This window comes from Oncorhynchus mykiss, chromosome 19 (genome assembly GCF_013265735.2).
Source record: "Oncorhynchus mykiss isolate Arlee chromosome 19, USDA_OmykA_1.1, whole genome shotgun sequence".
NCBI classification, from domain to species: Eukaryota; Metazoa; Chordata; class Actinopteri; order Salmoniformes; family Salmonidae; genus Oncorhynchus; species Oncorhynchus mykiss.
The window spans coordinates 20038466-20055331 of record NC_048583.1 but is presented as its reverse complement, the minus strand read 5'-3'; the positions used below and the strand labels follow the sequence as shown (position 1 = coordinate 20055331).

Sequence of the window (16866 nt, the reverse complement as noted above, 5' to 3'; positions counted from 1 at the left end):
AGGCCTAGCTTGTAGTCGGCGTTCCAATTCATCCCAAAGGTGCTTGATGGGGTTGAGGTCAGGGCTCTGTGCGGAGTTTAGGTCTGGTCTCTGTGCAGGCCAATCAAGTTCTTCCACACCGATCTTGACAAACCATTTCTGTATGGACCTCACTTTGTGCATGGGGGCATTGTCATGCTGATACAGGAAAGGGCTTTTTGCCACAAAGTTGGAAGCACAGAATCATCAAGAACAAGGATGGGCAATTCCAGTCCTCGGGGGAATGATTGGTGTCATTCTAACACACCTGACTCCAATAATCAAATAATCACGATCTTCAGTTTAGAAAGGAATTTGATTAATCAGCTGTGTTTGCTAGGGTTGGAGAAAAAGTGTGACACCAATCATGCCCCCGAGGACTGGAGTTGCCCAACTCTGATCTAGAATGTCATTGTATGCTGTAGCGTTAGGAATTCCCTTCACTCGGACTGCCAGATGGTGAAGCGTGATTCATCACTCCAGAGAACGCATTGCCACTGCTCCAGAGTCCAATGGCGGCAAGCTTTACACCACTCCCGCTGACGCTTGGCGTTGAGCATAGTGATCTTAAGCTTGTGTGCAGCTGCTCGTCCATGGAAACCCATTTCATGATGCTCACGACTAACAGTTATAGGGCTGACATTGATTCCAGAGGAAGTTTGGAACTGGGTAGTGAGTGTTTCAACCGAGGAGAGACAATTTTTACGCGCTATGTGCTTCAGCACTCTGCGGTCCCGTTCTGTGAGCTTGTGCAGTCTACCACTTTGCGGCTGAGCCGTTGTTGATCTTAGATGTTTCCACTTCACAATAACAGCACTTACAGTTGACCGGTAGAAGGGCAGACATTTGACGAACTGACTTGTTGGGAAGGTGGCATCCTATGACGGTGCCACGTTGAAAGTCACTGAGCTCTTCAGTAAGGCCATTCTACTGCCAATGTTTGTCTATGGAGATTGCATGGCTCTGTGCTCAATTGTATACAACTGTCAGCAACGGGTGTGGCTGAAATAGCCGAATCCACTAATTTGAAGGGGTGTCCACATTCCTTTGTATATATAGTGTAGCTGCTGCTACTTCAAACTCGGTCAGTTCTAATGCCTGGCCCCACTGAGCACATGTGGGCGACAGAAAGGTAGGCCTGGATGCTGTTTTCTTTTATAAATGAAACTCAGGAAAAGTGCTTGCTGGTAATTGCTTCCTACACGCTGCTGCTGCTCAGCACTGAACTGTTTTCACTCATTCACTTCCATCGTTGTCTAATAGCAAGCGTGACCGCTGTGGTGGCGTTGTCACTGCTGCGAGCCTAAACTACAAAACACTAGGCTATCTAAAGGGTTGGCCTTTCAGGTATGCAGGGGAAATCGATCATACCCCGAAGTGTTCAGTGGTTGAGCCAACCTGTTCACACAGACGTTGACATTTCAAACAATAAAAAAGGCGTTTTATTTTCACTATCTGATGCTGGGTCCATAGAGGCGATGTAGCACATGTCCCTATGGGGAAAGTTGTTTAAATCGAGTGGACAAACTGTTATGTGCATGAGTCTTCTTTCCATGATATCAAAAACTCGATAAACACTGAGTGTACAAAACCTTCCAAATATTGAGTTTCATCTGGTTAGTCTATGTCATGGAAAGAGCAGGCGTTCTTAATGTTTTGTACACTCAATGTACACTTTCAGCAGCGGAAATCAGTCGTTGTGCTGTCCATGGTCCTGAAAGGACCCACACCATGTATAGCCACACTCCGTTGCGCTGATAGGGGTGATTTCAGGAACACGGACAGCGCCAGTGCTGATTTTAACACTGTCACCATATAAACGCAATGGAGGCTTGATTGCATCATATTCCCTGCTTAATTAATTTCACATGTAATCTATATTATTGCACAAGTGTATTGAAAACGATAGTCGAGGCTACTTACTGCAATATGATGACAATTGGTCATGGTATAGCCTACCTAAACGCGCTAAAGAGAGGGGGGGGGGGGGGGGGGCTCTATGTAGAACTTATTTGAACTGTATTTCACATGGTTTGCTATCTCTGTTGTGTTCTCCTAGCTCACAAATGACACCGATTTGGAGAGCAAGAATGGATCTTCAAAATCGTTGCCATAACTGCATACGGAGAGAGGAGCACTACCCGTCCACTTTTTAAGTTATGATAATATCCTAATGCGCTACTGGTCGCGCCAGCCAGCGAGGGGTTTGACATTCTCTGGAACAAATCGTTTTCACCTTAGTGACGTGCCTCTAGCTGCTCTAATTCTAGGGCCTTGAAATGTTTCGTCTCTCGGATATGTCTTCAAGTAAACCCCTTGAAGTCTATTAAAACAGATCTGATCACACAGGGGTATCCATCCCAAATAGCACCATATAGTGCACTACTTTTGACCGGGCCCTGGGTCGAAGCTAGTGCACTCTAGTGAATAGGGTGCCATTTAGACCCACGGAGTTTAGAACGCTGTTAAGATAACTGCAGAGTGCGCGCTAACCTCTCCGCTCCCCGGCGAAATACCACAGGGCCAAGAAGCCTAATGGATTTGCGTAATGTCAGCACTTACCGAGATTATTGCACGGAGCCCAATTTAGTGCCTGTAAAAGTTTAATGAGACACAGGTGTTATTGTATTCTGTGTAAAAGAAGTCTCATTTCTCTTATGGAATTTGGTAGGCTAGTTTTAGGATTGGATGTTCGTTCTAGATCTTAGCATGGGTGTTGACATCAAAGAATGATGTTCAAAGTGTTTGCTAGTGCTAAAATATGAAAAATGGCTGGAATGAAAGGATATCGTCCCAGGCTCATGAGGCACACTTTGACTAAGGGTTGTCCCAAATGGCACCCTATTTCCTATATGGCACATGGTCAATAGTATTGCACTATGTTGGGAAAAGAGTGCCATTTGGGGCACAACCTAATGAATCCAGCTTTAATTAAGTAGAAGTACAACATAATTACTTCTACATCACTATTAATAGAGTTACAGATGTTGAAACACACTTCCTTTACCAGGACAATAATGACCTACATATTGAATAATGACCTTCGAAAACTGTCCTAGCCTGGTCAACTCCTATCGTCATTGTCAAGTTGGCGAGACAGCACAAACAGATCTGGGACCAGGCTATTTCCTTTACAGTGAACCATTTTTAACCAGAAGCCCTTGTCAAAAGTATTGCACTATGTAGGGAATAGGGTGCCAGTTGAGACATATCCTGGATGACCTGCAGTAAACATTGGGCTTATACCATTGCTGAAAGAGGACGCAAAGCAGGATGCTTGAGGGAAATTGCAGAGCATGCTGAAAGGCCTAAAATACCTATATAAGGATATAGGATAAGGGCTAAGGATATGCTCTCTCTTTGGCCAATTGAAGGTGCCAATTAACTCTCATCAAAGTAGAACATCTGTGGTCATTGGAAGCTCCCCGTGGGATATATACAGTTTAGATACAATTAATGTATGCAGAGCATAGAGAATCATTCTGAAACCATCCATATGGTAATGAAATGATATCATACTGTATAATGCAGGACTGCGTCCTAAAACAGCACCCTATTACGTATTTAGTCCCCTACTTTTGACCAGGGTCCATAGGGCTTGGTCAAAAGTAGTCCACTATAGGGAACAGACATAATCATTTATATCCCGTATCTAGGCTTGAGCTCAAGAGCAAGATAGGCTCTTTATTCACCGATACATCTGCATTTATATACACCTAGATACAACAGGTTTTTGGAGGCAATACCACAAAAAGAGAAGGAGAAATCCTATACGCAACCCATTTCTGACAAGAAAGTCCCCCACATTAAAAATATGAAATACCCCCTTAGGCAACGGATGAGAGAACATCTCCGTCTAAACCTGGATGGACGTACAATAGGGCTTCTGAAGAGAACTGAAAAAATGGATTGGGAGTGCTAACAACGGAGAAACCTCTGCCGGAAACACGACTCGCTATAAATACAAGATGCTCGCCTCGGCTGCCAAGTTTTTTCTCTCTCCCTTCTCTCTATCTCTCTCTCGTTGGGCCACGCAGTTACATATACCAACATTCAAAACGCCGGGCGACAGAGAGCGCATAGAGAAAGAGGGAGAGAGAGAGAGAGAGAAAGAGAGGAGCAGAAGCATGGCTTTTCTTTTGAAGGAGCAGCTCTTTCTCTGTTGGAGTGATGGGTTAGGGAAGCCCGGGTAACTAGGCCCCTGTCTGTTGGTCAGTGTGGCAGGTTTCCCTTGTGTTCTTAAAATACACCCCACCGCTCGCCCACCTCTGCCCCTGCCCGGCCGCCCCTTGCCTCTCTTCTCCCCTCTATTTTCCTCTCCGGCAGCGATGGGATTAAAGCCTGCACTTCTTTCTCCAATCAGTGACTGCAGATGGTGGCTCCAGCTCCAGCAGTTCACCCAGCCCTCCTCCTCCCCAAACACCCCGCACTCATCCGGGCCCCTACCCTACCCTGCACTCCTCTCACCACAGGATCCCCGCTCGAGTAGCACTCTGACAGGCCAACTTGCTGGTCCCATGCCAGCTACCTGCCGTTACCTAACTACTCAGATGCTTGGAAGTTAAAGCGGCGTAATGGAACGCAGAGTGAAATTATAAGAGTGAAATCATACCCTTTGTGGTCGATGTTGAGGGTCGGGGCAATACTTAGCTTGGTTGGAAGTTACTTAGGGTGAAATAGAACCTGAAGTGCTACGCTGTCGTCGTGATGTGAGTGACAGAGGGCCTTGAACAGTGAAAATTAGATGTACAGTAGGGTGATGATAATACAGTTGAAACCAAGCTTAGGAAAGCTGAATGATTTTCTCTGCAAGACGCAACAACTACCTCCAATGGCTACCCCACTTAAAAACCATCTGTACTATTCAAAATCAATAGGGACCAAAATTCTTCATATTGGTGACTGCCTTCGACTGCCATTTCTGAGATATTCTACAAGCATATATTAACTGTAACATTTGAAGCAGGCTTGCTTATTTGATACATTGACAATATGCAACAGGGAGAATGGGTTATGATGACAGTTCACGCTCTAAATAAAGAATATCTGATAGCACAAATGGTGATTCAATCACCTTTTCGATGCACAATCGAGAGAGAAAGAGAGACAGCTAGATAGAGCAATAGATAGCAAGAGAGAACACTGAATTCAAACAAATAACTTGCAGCTGTTCTGAGGCAACAAGACTGAGAGAAAGCTAAGCCTTGGTCGGCTAACAAAAGTAACTATGGTTACGGCCGCTCGGCATGGCACTAGCTTTCCACAGCTTCACTCCAGAAATAAAACTGTTGGGCTAAGAGCGAAGAGCAGGTAAAGACAAAAAGATCCTGGCCGAGCACTATTTATAGCGGCCAGGCTTTACATAACCAGCGCAGAGGGCAGTGTTGGTACTGTAGAGCTACTGGGTGGAGTGGCTGCTGCTGGGTGCTTCTGGTTGCTGGAATGCACTGCTGGTTTCTGAAAGGGGCAGAGGTGCTGGGCATGAGGGAGGGGAGAGGGCCACGGAGAGAGGCGAGAGCCAGTCCTGGGGAGAGGGAAGGAAGGGAGGGGGTGAGTGAGTGTGGTGGCATACCAGGGGAGCTCTACATTAAAAGATAAGAAAGTGAGGAGGGCATTTGTTGCTGGTGGTGATGAGGGGTGAGGGGAGGAGAGGGGGTACTACGCAGAAAGATGTTGTTTTGTTTTGCTGACGGACGGATGGATGGACACACACACACAAACGCTATACTCTTGCGTCTATCGTCATCCCATGCTCCCCTGGGAGAGGCAGTGATGTCAGCGGAGAGACGACACCAGAATGTCCACCCGCCGCTTGGCGTCAACATCAGCATTTACATCATTGGGCGACGCGTTAACGAGTGTTTGAGAGTTGGGAGTGAGAGAAATACATTAGCCGAGCTCAGAGGGGCCAGCTTAGCCACGGGGTGTGGAATCCACACACAGTCACACACACACACAAACAAAACCTAAACGTCATAGCGTGAGCTCATAGACAAAGCCAGAGGCGAGTTAGGTGATTCCCCCCACATTATCATATCACCCCAGGACAAAGCCCTTACAAGTCTCCCCTTGTTATCCATGAGAACGTTCTCTTTTGGCTCTAATGTCCATGCCAATGTGAAACAACGAACGAGGGTCTACGCAACTGCCTAGAGATACTCTTCATGACCACCACCAGATCTTACACAAATTGAACTATTAGCATAATTACCCATTTATATGGCTCTAATGTACTGCACTTCTCAATTGTAAGTGTAAAGCGATAGTCAAACTGAATTCAAAAATAGCTTTTCTCCAACGGCAGATTGGATTAATTGATTAATTGGAATGGTGCTTGATTTTGTATGGTGCCTGACGTCGGTCAGACTTAATCATATGCCTAACCAAATCAAATCAACATTTATTTACAGTGTATTTTACAACAACAAAAAATGTGTCACAATACTCATTACACACACAAAAATGAAAGAGGGAGAAGAAAGAAAGAAAAGAGACAAAGGGCAAAAGGTAAGGGAAAACAGTCAACTGTGACCATAATTTTTACCCTCAGCCCCATTAACCTAACTCTAACCTTTAACCCCAAACATATCCTTAACACCCCTATGTACAAATCTACCAGCTGTACAATGTTCAATTCCAAATGGACCCCTTATCCTACAGTAGACACTCCTGTAGATCTGAAAGGATTGGATAAGCAAAACTCCACCCAACCTATCAGAGGTTAAGGTAAAGCTATTTACCATATTGCTTATATTTACCCAAGCTTTCCATGTCGACAGGAATTCCTAAGGGGTAGGGGATAAGGGTCTATTTGGAATAAAGGAACACACTTGGTTATTAAATCAGCTCCCTCTAGCATAACTTTCTAGTCATTGCATTCTAGATAGCCGTGCTGAAAGAGTGGTTCTTAATTTCTATCTCCAACCAGCATTATTTTAATGATGCTCTCCATATGTAATTAGCTTTTTTAAAGGCAAACTTTATACAATAATTGAAATGTGAGATTTTGCCCAACACATAGCTTCCGTCTAAGAGGGGTATTGGGCAAATTCTCTAGAGGACGCTCACATGTTGTTTGGCTGTAAATCCATACAGAGAAAACGCACCAATGAATAGGCCAACACCACGGGCCTGACTCATCTGTTTATTATGCAGCCACATTAGTGAGCTCCGGTGCCATTTGGCTATTATCCCACTTCAGCGTGAAAAAAGGGGTCTTCGGAACAGGGTGAATGCTCTGTGAATGCTTTAGTCACACTGATGGGTCGCTCTCTTCAAAGGAATTAATGCATTTGTTTTCTGACTGACTGCCATTGCTTTGAGGGGAAGTGGAAATGTGGAATACATTTCCTCATTGTGTGTGAGTGAGTGAGTGAGTGAGTGAGAGAGAGAGAGAGCGAGAGAGAGAGCGTGGTGTGTGTATGGTTCTACCATATGTTACACTTACTCAGGCCCAAGGCCCATGATGACCAGATTTGCATTATCTGGTCAAGGGGTCAAATTCTAAGGCAACAATATATTACCCACGCACATTTACCCAGCAGTACAGCACTAAACCAGTGGTATTCAAAGTTGGGGTCACGTGGGAACTGCAGTGGTTTCACCAAAATGTAATGCAAATATATATACAATAATTAAGAGTACAGATTATTGTATGGGACAATATAGATATGTTTTTTAGAAAGATAATTTGAAAGATACAATGTTATTGAGTAAATGTACTTATTAGTTTCTTTTCACTTTGATAAGAGATGAAAATGCAATGAATTGAAGGTTATTTGTTGACATAAAAATCTAAATTTAGCTAATTTAAGGACGTGTCATTTGGGGTGGCGGTGGGGTCGCAACAAATTCATGAGGGAAAAAAAAAAATTGGGTTACCACTGTGCTCCGCTGAAAAAGTCTGAACACCACTGTGCTAAACCCTCTGTACTTGCGGCCTCTCCTGTGGAGCCTCTGACACACCAGAGCGGCAGGTAGCCTAGTGGTTAGAATGTTGGATTAGTAACCGAAAGGTTGCAAGATCGAATCCCTGAGCTGACAAGGTTAAATCTGTCATTCTGCCCCTGAACAAGGTACCCACTGTTCCTAGGCTGCCATTGAAAATAAGAATTTGTTCTTAACTGACTTATCTAGTTAAATAAAGGTAAAAAATAAACATCAACCCTCCCTACTGGACAACAGAGTGAGCTATCACTTCCACACTCAACTGTTGGTTGCTAAAATTCCCAGGGTTTCTAGATGAGAAATTACATTTGGAAGATTTCAGGAGTCGGGGGAATGTTACAGGAAATTTGGAAACCGATTCTACATTGGAACTGTTGTGGGCTAACGACAATGAACAATGAATGTCTCTGTAGATCAATAAAAAGGACAACTCACCATTGGCAGAATGTGAAATAAAGACAACAGCAGTTGTGCTTATGTTTTTTAATAAAACATTTCCAGTTGCCTATTTCCCAAAAGTGAGGCAAATTACATCAATACATAAAAGATGTCTACTTTATGTTGGTGATGATAGTTTAAAGATAAATACTGAATGTTGCATTGCTAGGTTTTTCACCTTTTACAGTCATTCTCTAACTAGCTACAAGCCCGCGCTGCTTCCTCCTGAGCATTGGCCTATTTATAGAACTGCAAACCTGACTGTGACAAGACAGACCTTGAACTACACATCTATTCAAAAGGCTGTAATAACATGAAAGCCAGAAAGATTTCGGTCCCAGGGTCACGCGGAAGCTGTAAACCAACATCAGTGCATTCAGGAGCCAGGCCCTCTGTAATGGTGTACACACACTGCTGTGTTAATAAAGATCTGAACTGAACACTATGCTCTTGTCTTGTTTGTATGCGTCTCGACTCTCTGCATGTCAACGCTTGAAAAGAAGTTGACACTGGCGATGCACTCCGAGCCTCTCCATTTTATCCAATTCAGCATTGGGCCCCTTCACAACGATGCCTCGCCATGGTAACCGGGCGCCGTAGAAACAATGACTCTCGGCGGATTGACGTCAGCGGCTGTCCTTCGCGTGTCGCAGTCTGACAAAGGACCAGGATCAGGCTCTGACAGTGGCTCTTTCTCAATTCATCTTTCCTCAATTCCTCGCATCATCTCTCCTCGCCTTTCTTAAAACCCATCGAAGGAGGAGCTCCCAGGGAAGGGGACCATCTCGTCCAGTATGGTTGAGAAGGAGGCTGGCTAGGAGAGAGGATGCAAGAAATCAAAGCAAGACAAATTGACCCAGTCACCGGTTACTGATCTGGAGGGTCACTCCTATCAGAAGTGTACATTATCAGCTGTAGTTTAATACATCTTAATAAGCACTGCTATAAAACTATACAAAAAATATATACTTTGATTGAATTTCTAATATTTCATGATTGGTTACCAAAATCAGAGGCTAGAGTAACAACACCACACAACAGTACATATTGAGAAAATAAGCGTCTTCCTAAAAGGCGATAATGACATCCTTCCCACAGATAAAAAGTAATCAGCACAAGGCTTTGACATATTTATTGTTCTTTCCACTGAAGATGTAACAAACCAACGCATTGAAGTTACTCGTGTTATTCCGTGCCACTCAGGATATCTGCTACCAGTGGAGATACATCTGTGACTTGTTTTGCATTGATAAAATTAACAGGAAACCGTTTGTTTGCAGCAAAACATCTGGCAAAAAAACTAAACTTATTTCTCAATTTTATACGGGTTTAAATGAGATTGTATGAGGGGACAAAGCAACCCGAAACAAAATGACCCTAGGGATCAAATATTTGTTAAGACGGAATATACTATTTCTCAATAGGTCCACCAATTGTAGGTATTATTTTGTTCAACAGAAAATGCATCCCCGGAGACTAAAAAAAGTTTGAATGATCGACTTTGAAAAAGTGCATTATTTCCTAGTACGGTAGTCTTGATATGATACTGTATGAATGATTTATGTCAAGACTATTCTTTACTACTACTATTGTTACTATAGTTCTTAAAAAGGTTTCTGCCATCAAACAGACTTCTCTCAGTCAGGCGGCACTTGGGGAGTTCATTGATAAGTATATGGGGTATTCAAAAATAACCTTTCATCTGTTCTTTGGGGTATGGGCTTTGCACAAACACTCACTGAGACAGCCAAAGGGGAAAAATTGGAACATTAGAGTTGGCCCATAGACTTAACATCTATTGACGTTAAAAATGGCACATTTTTTGAGAACATCTTACAAAAAGCGAGATGAGATTTTTCAGTGTCAATACTGCTCAGCCATTATCAAAACAGTTAGTGCCGACCAGCCAGTGAAGGGGTGGCTCCCTTGCCCACTGCCCGTGCTGTCATTGTACTGTTCCCAGATATACCCAGTATCTGCATACTGTCTGTAAACATTGTTCATGATATTAGTTCTGAGTTCCTGGTAGAGGGCTGCTGCCTTCTCCTGATATGGCCCCTCAGTCTTGCCATAGTGGTGCAGGGCCCTGACGACCAGGTAGTTGATGTTGATCCATATGGGGCCCCGCCAGTAGGGGGCGTCATGCTCCGTGTTACGCTTCATGTAGAGCGGGTCGGCCCTGGACAGAGAGCGAAGGCCGTAGGGCGTCCACAGCTTGTCCCCGTCCCTCATGTCTTTGAAGATGTGCTCTAGCTTGGGCGAGTCAGGCGTCAGGACGTGTAGCAGGAAGGGGAATAGGCTGATGTAGCCCAAAGCATTGACGAACTGCGGCTTGGGGGCCCGGCGGACCGAGCGCACCAGGCGCGCCACGGGAAACTGGTGCCTCGGCTGCCCCGGGGGCACGTACACCTTCTCCTGCTGCAGCGACACCGCCTGCGTGTGGTTTCCATAGTCGCTGAAAGAGCGAAGCTGGTTTGACCAGTGCAGCTCGTCCAGCAGTGCATTGTCGCTGAGCGTCTGGTGGGTGCGCTCATACTCCTGGTGTGGCTCTCCCAGCAGCCGGGCCACGCTGGTCATGGTGCCTGACGCCAGGGCCATCCAGCAGTGCAGGTCCACATGGCGCTCCTCGACTGACGGGTGCGAGGCCCGCGGGTAGTCATCCAGGCCGGACGTCAGAGTCTTGGGATTGAGAAAGAGGTTGGTGTCCTTGTCGCGGCCCCGCCAGCGGTAGGAGTTGGGCAGCGGGCCTGTCTGGGTGGTGTTGTACCACTCGAACCACGTCTGGAGCCGGGGGTAGAGCCTGCGGAGGAAGGGCAGGGTGGGCCGTGAGGACTCTGAGTCTGGATTGGCCTGGAGCTGCTCCACTAGCTTCTGCAGGGCCAAGAAGAGGGTGGGCGGGTTGGCGTTCTCATTGCGCTGCACCACAAACTCGGCAGGGACCTTGCTGCGTGCCTCATCGCCCAGGATCTGCTCCCGGGGAATCCATCCCTCCATATTGACCAGGTCCAACCAGTGGGCCGTGGCCTCCCGCGTCACCTGGGGGTCCCACTTGCTGAGCAGCAGCTGGTGGAAGCCTTCGTCCCACAGGAACCCCCGGGGGAAAAAGGAGCGCGAGGGCACAGCGGTTAACAGGGCACCCTCGGGGTAGAGCAGCGGGTATTCGTTGTACACCGACTGGACCACCGACTGGCCGTAGAAGTAACCCATCCCACCCAGCATGTTGCTCAGCGCCGCCTTGCTGAACTTCACCTGGGCATGGCCCAAGCCTTTGGCCTGGAGGCCGAACGTCTTCTCAAACTTGGCGTCGAACGCCGCCTTCCTCTCCTCCAGCTCCTCCGTCATGGCCGCCGCTGACAGCTGATTGGGACGGTTGCGGAAGCTACCAGACTCGAACAGGACCTCAATCTGGAAGGGCACCTGGACGGTGACCTGGTGCAGGACAAAGTCGCTCTCCTTTCTGGGGTCGGCTGGTTTCGGCTGGTGTGGGGGCTTGTAGGTGTCCACCGCGATGTACTGCCTCTTCCCGTCAGAGGGGGGGCTGTAGACGAATCTGCGGTTCAAGCTGTTCCTCACGATGTCCGTCAGCCTATCCAAGCCTGGCGACAAGGTCTGGAGGTAGTTGTAGCTGAGGAAAGAAGATGAAGGTGAACCACCCTGAAGGTAGTAGGAATCTCTCATGTTCTCGTCTTGCCAAAGCTTCCTCTCAGAATTGGAGCACGGCACCAATACCCTTGACCTGCCATCCCCATAGGGTTTTATACCCTTCAGAGTGCAATGGCCTCCTGGAAAGTGGCATGACCTTAAACCTACATCTGTGATTTCATACTACTTCAGCCAAGGGTGAGGCATAAAGAGTACAGCATACTGACCGATGGGTTATGTTGAATTGGCAGACACACTAAATGGCAGAAACAGTAAATGGCAGACACACTTGTGATAGGTTTGTTTGTTTGCTGTGTTCCTGCTCTTCCTCCCTTCTATTCAATGCTCTTTTCTAGCCTGCGTTATGGCTTGATTGTGCAACCTCCTCATGAAACGTTGCTGTCCCTTCGATATCTATGCATTGGAGTCTCTATTGACCTTGTCCTCACCACTGGAACAGATCAATGTCTGTCTGTTTTGTCCCTCAAAACGTTGAACAGAACCATTATATCAGAGCCAGAACAGCAGTTTGGCTGGCCATCTTCACCGCAGACACTGAGGACATATCCCATCTCTGCTTTGTTTCTCAATGCATTGCTGTAGCAGTTGTGTCTTTATTAATATGCAATGCTTTGTTTCATACTACATTATTTCTGTCACATATCATGTTTCTCTCTTGACAGGCTCACTGATTTTATTGAAAAAGATTGATTATGTGCCATTTCTATTTTTTCACTTAGAACATTTTCTTCAGATATTTAATATTGCTTGGTATTATTTAAATATGAATTAATAGGGAATATTGTGGCACATTTGTTACTAATTTGGGGTACATTCATTGAGTTCTATTGATTTTTGGGTATGAAAATACTAACGTTAGCAGTTTGGGAGTGTACCTACCTGGCATATTTGGCACTGGAGGACTCCCCGGCAACAGGCTTGCGGAAGGTGATCTTGAAGTTCCCCAGCTCCTCTGAGAACCCAGTGATGGAGCCCAGCCCTCTCCTCCACGTGGGCCTCCAGGGAACCCTGGGTGTCAGCAGCAGCATAGAACATCAGGGAGATGACCGGCGCGTCCGGAGCCGAACTCTGGGGGAAGGAAGAACTGGGTCATGTTCAATAAGAAGGAGAAAATGTTTTGAAACCTAGTGAAATGGGAGAGAAAAACTCTGCTCAGTATCATTCAAATAAAAAATAAAAAAAATCAATACCAGGAGACAATATGAATAGTTTCAAAAATCAAATGTCTTTCAATGTAAGACAAATAATCAGAACAAAATATGCCTGGTTAATTGCCAGGTGGGTTTAAAGGTGTGTGAATGTATCCCACCACACTCACATGCTGCTTGGCTGTGATCCTCCAGGTCCAGTCCCCTCCATGCTCACCGCCCATCCGCTTGACGAACTCCGTGGTAAGCGTAAAGTCGCTGTCATGGATCTCCTGCACACCAAAGCTGAGGCCATCATGCATCAGCCAGCCGTAGCCCTGCAGCCGGTCACCCTGCTCGCATGTGTGCCGGAGGTTCACATCCACCTCAGAGAACTGGCGCATCCACATCATCCCTGGGATGTAGAGAAATGGAAACACAGAAATTATTTATTTAAATCATTCCCCAAAATATTAAATGTTAAACATTATGTATATAATCCAGGGTTTCCATTAGAAAAATGTGCCTCTGGACATTTCATTTACGGGACATTTAAGAAATGTACCGGATCCATATGCATTGGGTGCGTAACCTGATTAGAGCGTCCACCCACAGTGCTCAGAATGAAAGAAATGGCATTTACTTTAAGGGAATTCATTTTAACAAAACATGCAATTCGAGGATGCAATAGCGTGTCCTTCCTACCGAATTCTGATGAAAAATTTGAACTGTCCACATTTACTTTTCCTCAGCCATCAAGACGAGTAACGAAAAACAAAATCACTAGCCTAGGTCAATCTACTATCCCCATAATAGAAAAATGGACATATTCTATTGGTCAGCTTGTCGTTCTGTGTGAGAAAGAAAGACTATTCCAAACAGACAGGGACAGTTGAGAGACGATAGATACCACATTCATACAACCAGTAGGCCCAGGCTGCAATCACAAAAAAACACAAAAAAGCAATGAGGCTCACGTTAAGTTTAAAATGTTGATCGAATATTATTTCTTCACATTATACGCGCAGCAATGTGCAAAGGGCAGTAGGCTACACACGCATGTTTGTTCCCTAATGCAATTAGCAGTTTCATGAGACAGAGATGAAAATATCCATTGGAAATGTTGAAAGAGTGGAGATCTAACCAGGGTTGTCAATATGACTAAGATTGTCCCGTTGCCAAAGGCACAATGAAAGAAATTTGGTTTCAATGGCATATGGAAGTCTTTGTAAAAAAAAAATCATAATAATAATTACCTGCAAGTTTGGTTGGATTTTGGCTAGGCTACTGTGAAGCAAGGTAAGACATGCCTCATACTATGTAGCAAAACGTTAAGGTTTCAAACTATATATTTTAAAAATGCATACTGCCTCCAGCTCATTGCAAAGCGGTGTGTGACGCGCTGAAGCCTGCCAAGTTGTCTATGCACTTGAATGGCGAATGGGAAGCTCGCTTGAATTACCAATTGGGAAATAAAAATATAGGGCTAGGTTTAGTCTTCCAAACGGTCATCCCGCCATGTTACAGCAAATGTTTACGGAAGACAGAGGGACCACGTGTGCTAACTAGCTATCTAGCATGCTCTGAATACCTGTGTGTAATGGAAGGCCACCAGAAACGTGTTGTCACCGAAAAATACTGTTGGCTGCAACTGTGATAAAGCCGGATAAAAGTGTACAGTATAATTTGCATTTGTAAAATGATTTTGATGTGAGATGAAAGTAAAGGGCTTTACGTTTCAGTAACTGAAAGGTTGCTAGACCAAACACCCCGAGATGACAAGGTCAAAATCTGTCGCTCTGCCACTGAACAAGGCAGTTAACCCACTGTTCGTAGGCCATCATTGTAAATAAGAATATGTTCTTAACGGACTTGCCTAGTTAAATAAAAAGGTTAAATAAAAATGTTTCTAGAAACATATCGCAATTAAGAATCAATTCACGTTTAGATAAGAGTTTTGGCCGCCAGAGCCAGTCTACCTCTGAAAATAACATAAGATCCTTGGACCTTAAGGAGTAACGGTAGGGTCCTAACATAAACCCTGATATAAACCACATATAATATGAGGATAACACAATAAGTCATACAACTTATTTCCATTGTGTTCCTCTGGTGTTTTCGCAAACAGGTCAGTAGCGCTTGCCACATAAAATACACAGTTATTTCCAGCTGACACTTTAGTCAATAGTATTAGCAAATATTTAAGGGTGAATGTAGAGAAACAACAGTCTTGTACCTGTGACAACAGATCTGGGGCTCCTGGTTTTCATCCCAAAGTAGACCTGGGGTCGGTAGGAGCCCCAAAACCTTTCAGGGGACACCTCAGCACTGCTGCTATTGGCATCAAGGACGGGCGGCGAGTGATGGAGAGTTACCACCCGTTTGGCCAGCGAGGAACGCATGTAAAGGGCATAGAAGAACCAGGTAAGGCTGAAGATGCAGAGGCCGATGGAGATATTGATGAAGATTTTGCCGATGTCAAGCTTTTTTTTTTTTTTTCCTTGCGTTGTAGGGTGGCAGGTTTCTCGTCTTTCCTTGTGAGAGGGGGGTCAGCCTCGCCGGACAACACTCTCTTCCTCTGCCTGCCCATCCTTCCAGCTGAGGAGGAAGAGAAGGATACTGTGGGTGAATCTCACATTTCTCTCCAATTCCTCACATCCTTCTCAACAAAGTGGGAAGCGAGGAGAGGACACGAGGAAAGGAATGCTCGCCACGTTTATAGGTAATATGAACATGTCTACACTATTTTAAAGCCATGTATAAGTTCTACCCAGTATGTTATCATATTTGGTTACCATAAAAAGAATGGCATGCCAGTGCTCTTAGTTTATAGAATAACAGGGACAAAGTCATTACCATATAAACATTAGCCTAGACCAGGGATGGGCAATTGGCGGCCCTTCATTTGAAGGCGGACCAATGGATGTGGGTACGCAGACCCACTGCGGCCCCTCATGATAAATTCAGGTTTTTTTGTGGGCCACACCCCCATCAAAGGTGTCCATCCCTGGCCTAGACCTTAACTGCTTTTAGCAACGCTATCATTTACACACTAGTGTTGCTTGGAATTAGCTTGCAAAAAAAATGAATATTCCGCATGAATTTAATTTAAAATTCAACCACAAAGGCCAGGGAGGTTTTCCAATGCCTCGCAAAGAAGGGCACCTATTGGTAGATGGGTAAAAAATAAATAAAAAGCAGACATTGAATGTCCCTTTGAGCATGGTAAAGTTATTCATTACAATTTGGATGATGTATCAATACACCCAGTCACTACAAAGACACAGGCGTCCTTCCTAACTCAGTCGCATGAGAGGAACGCAACCGCTTAGGGATTTTCCCTAAGGCCAATGGTGACTTGAGGTTAATGGCTGTGATAGGAGAAAACTGAGGATGGATCAACAACATTGTAGTTTCTCCACAATACTAACCTAATTGACATAGTGAAAAGGAAGCCTGTACAGAATAAAAATTATTCCAAAACATGCAACCTGTTTGCAACAAGGCAATAAAGTAATACAGCAAAAAAAAATGTGGCAAAGAAATTCACTTTTTGTCTTGTTAGGGGCAATTCCAATACAACACATTACTGAGTACACCCCTCATATTTTCAAGCATAGTGGTGGCCGCATAATGTTGTGGGTGTGCTTGTCATCATTAAGGACAGGGGAGT

At 45.1% G+C, this 16866-nt stretch overlaps 1 pseudogene; it reads right to left on the bottom strand.

The window, feature by feature from the left end:
• Window positions 1-8433: 8433 nt before the first annotated feature.
• Window positions 8434-15785, bottom strand: LOC110497521 (annotated as a pseudogene).
• Between the last annotated feature and the right edge of the window lie 1081 nt (window positions 15786-16866).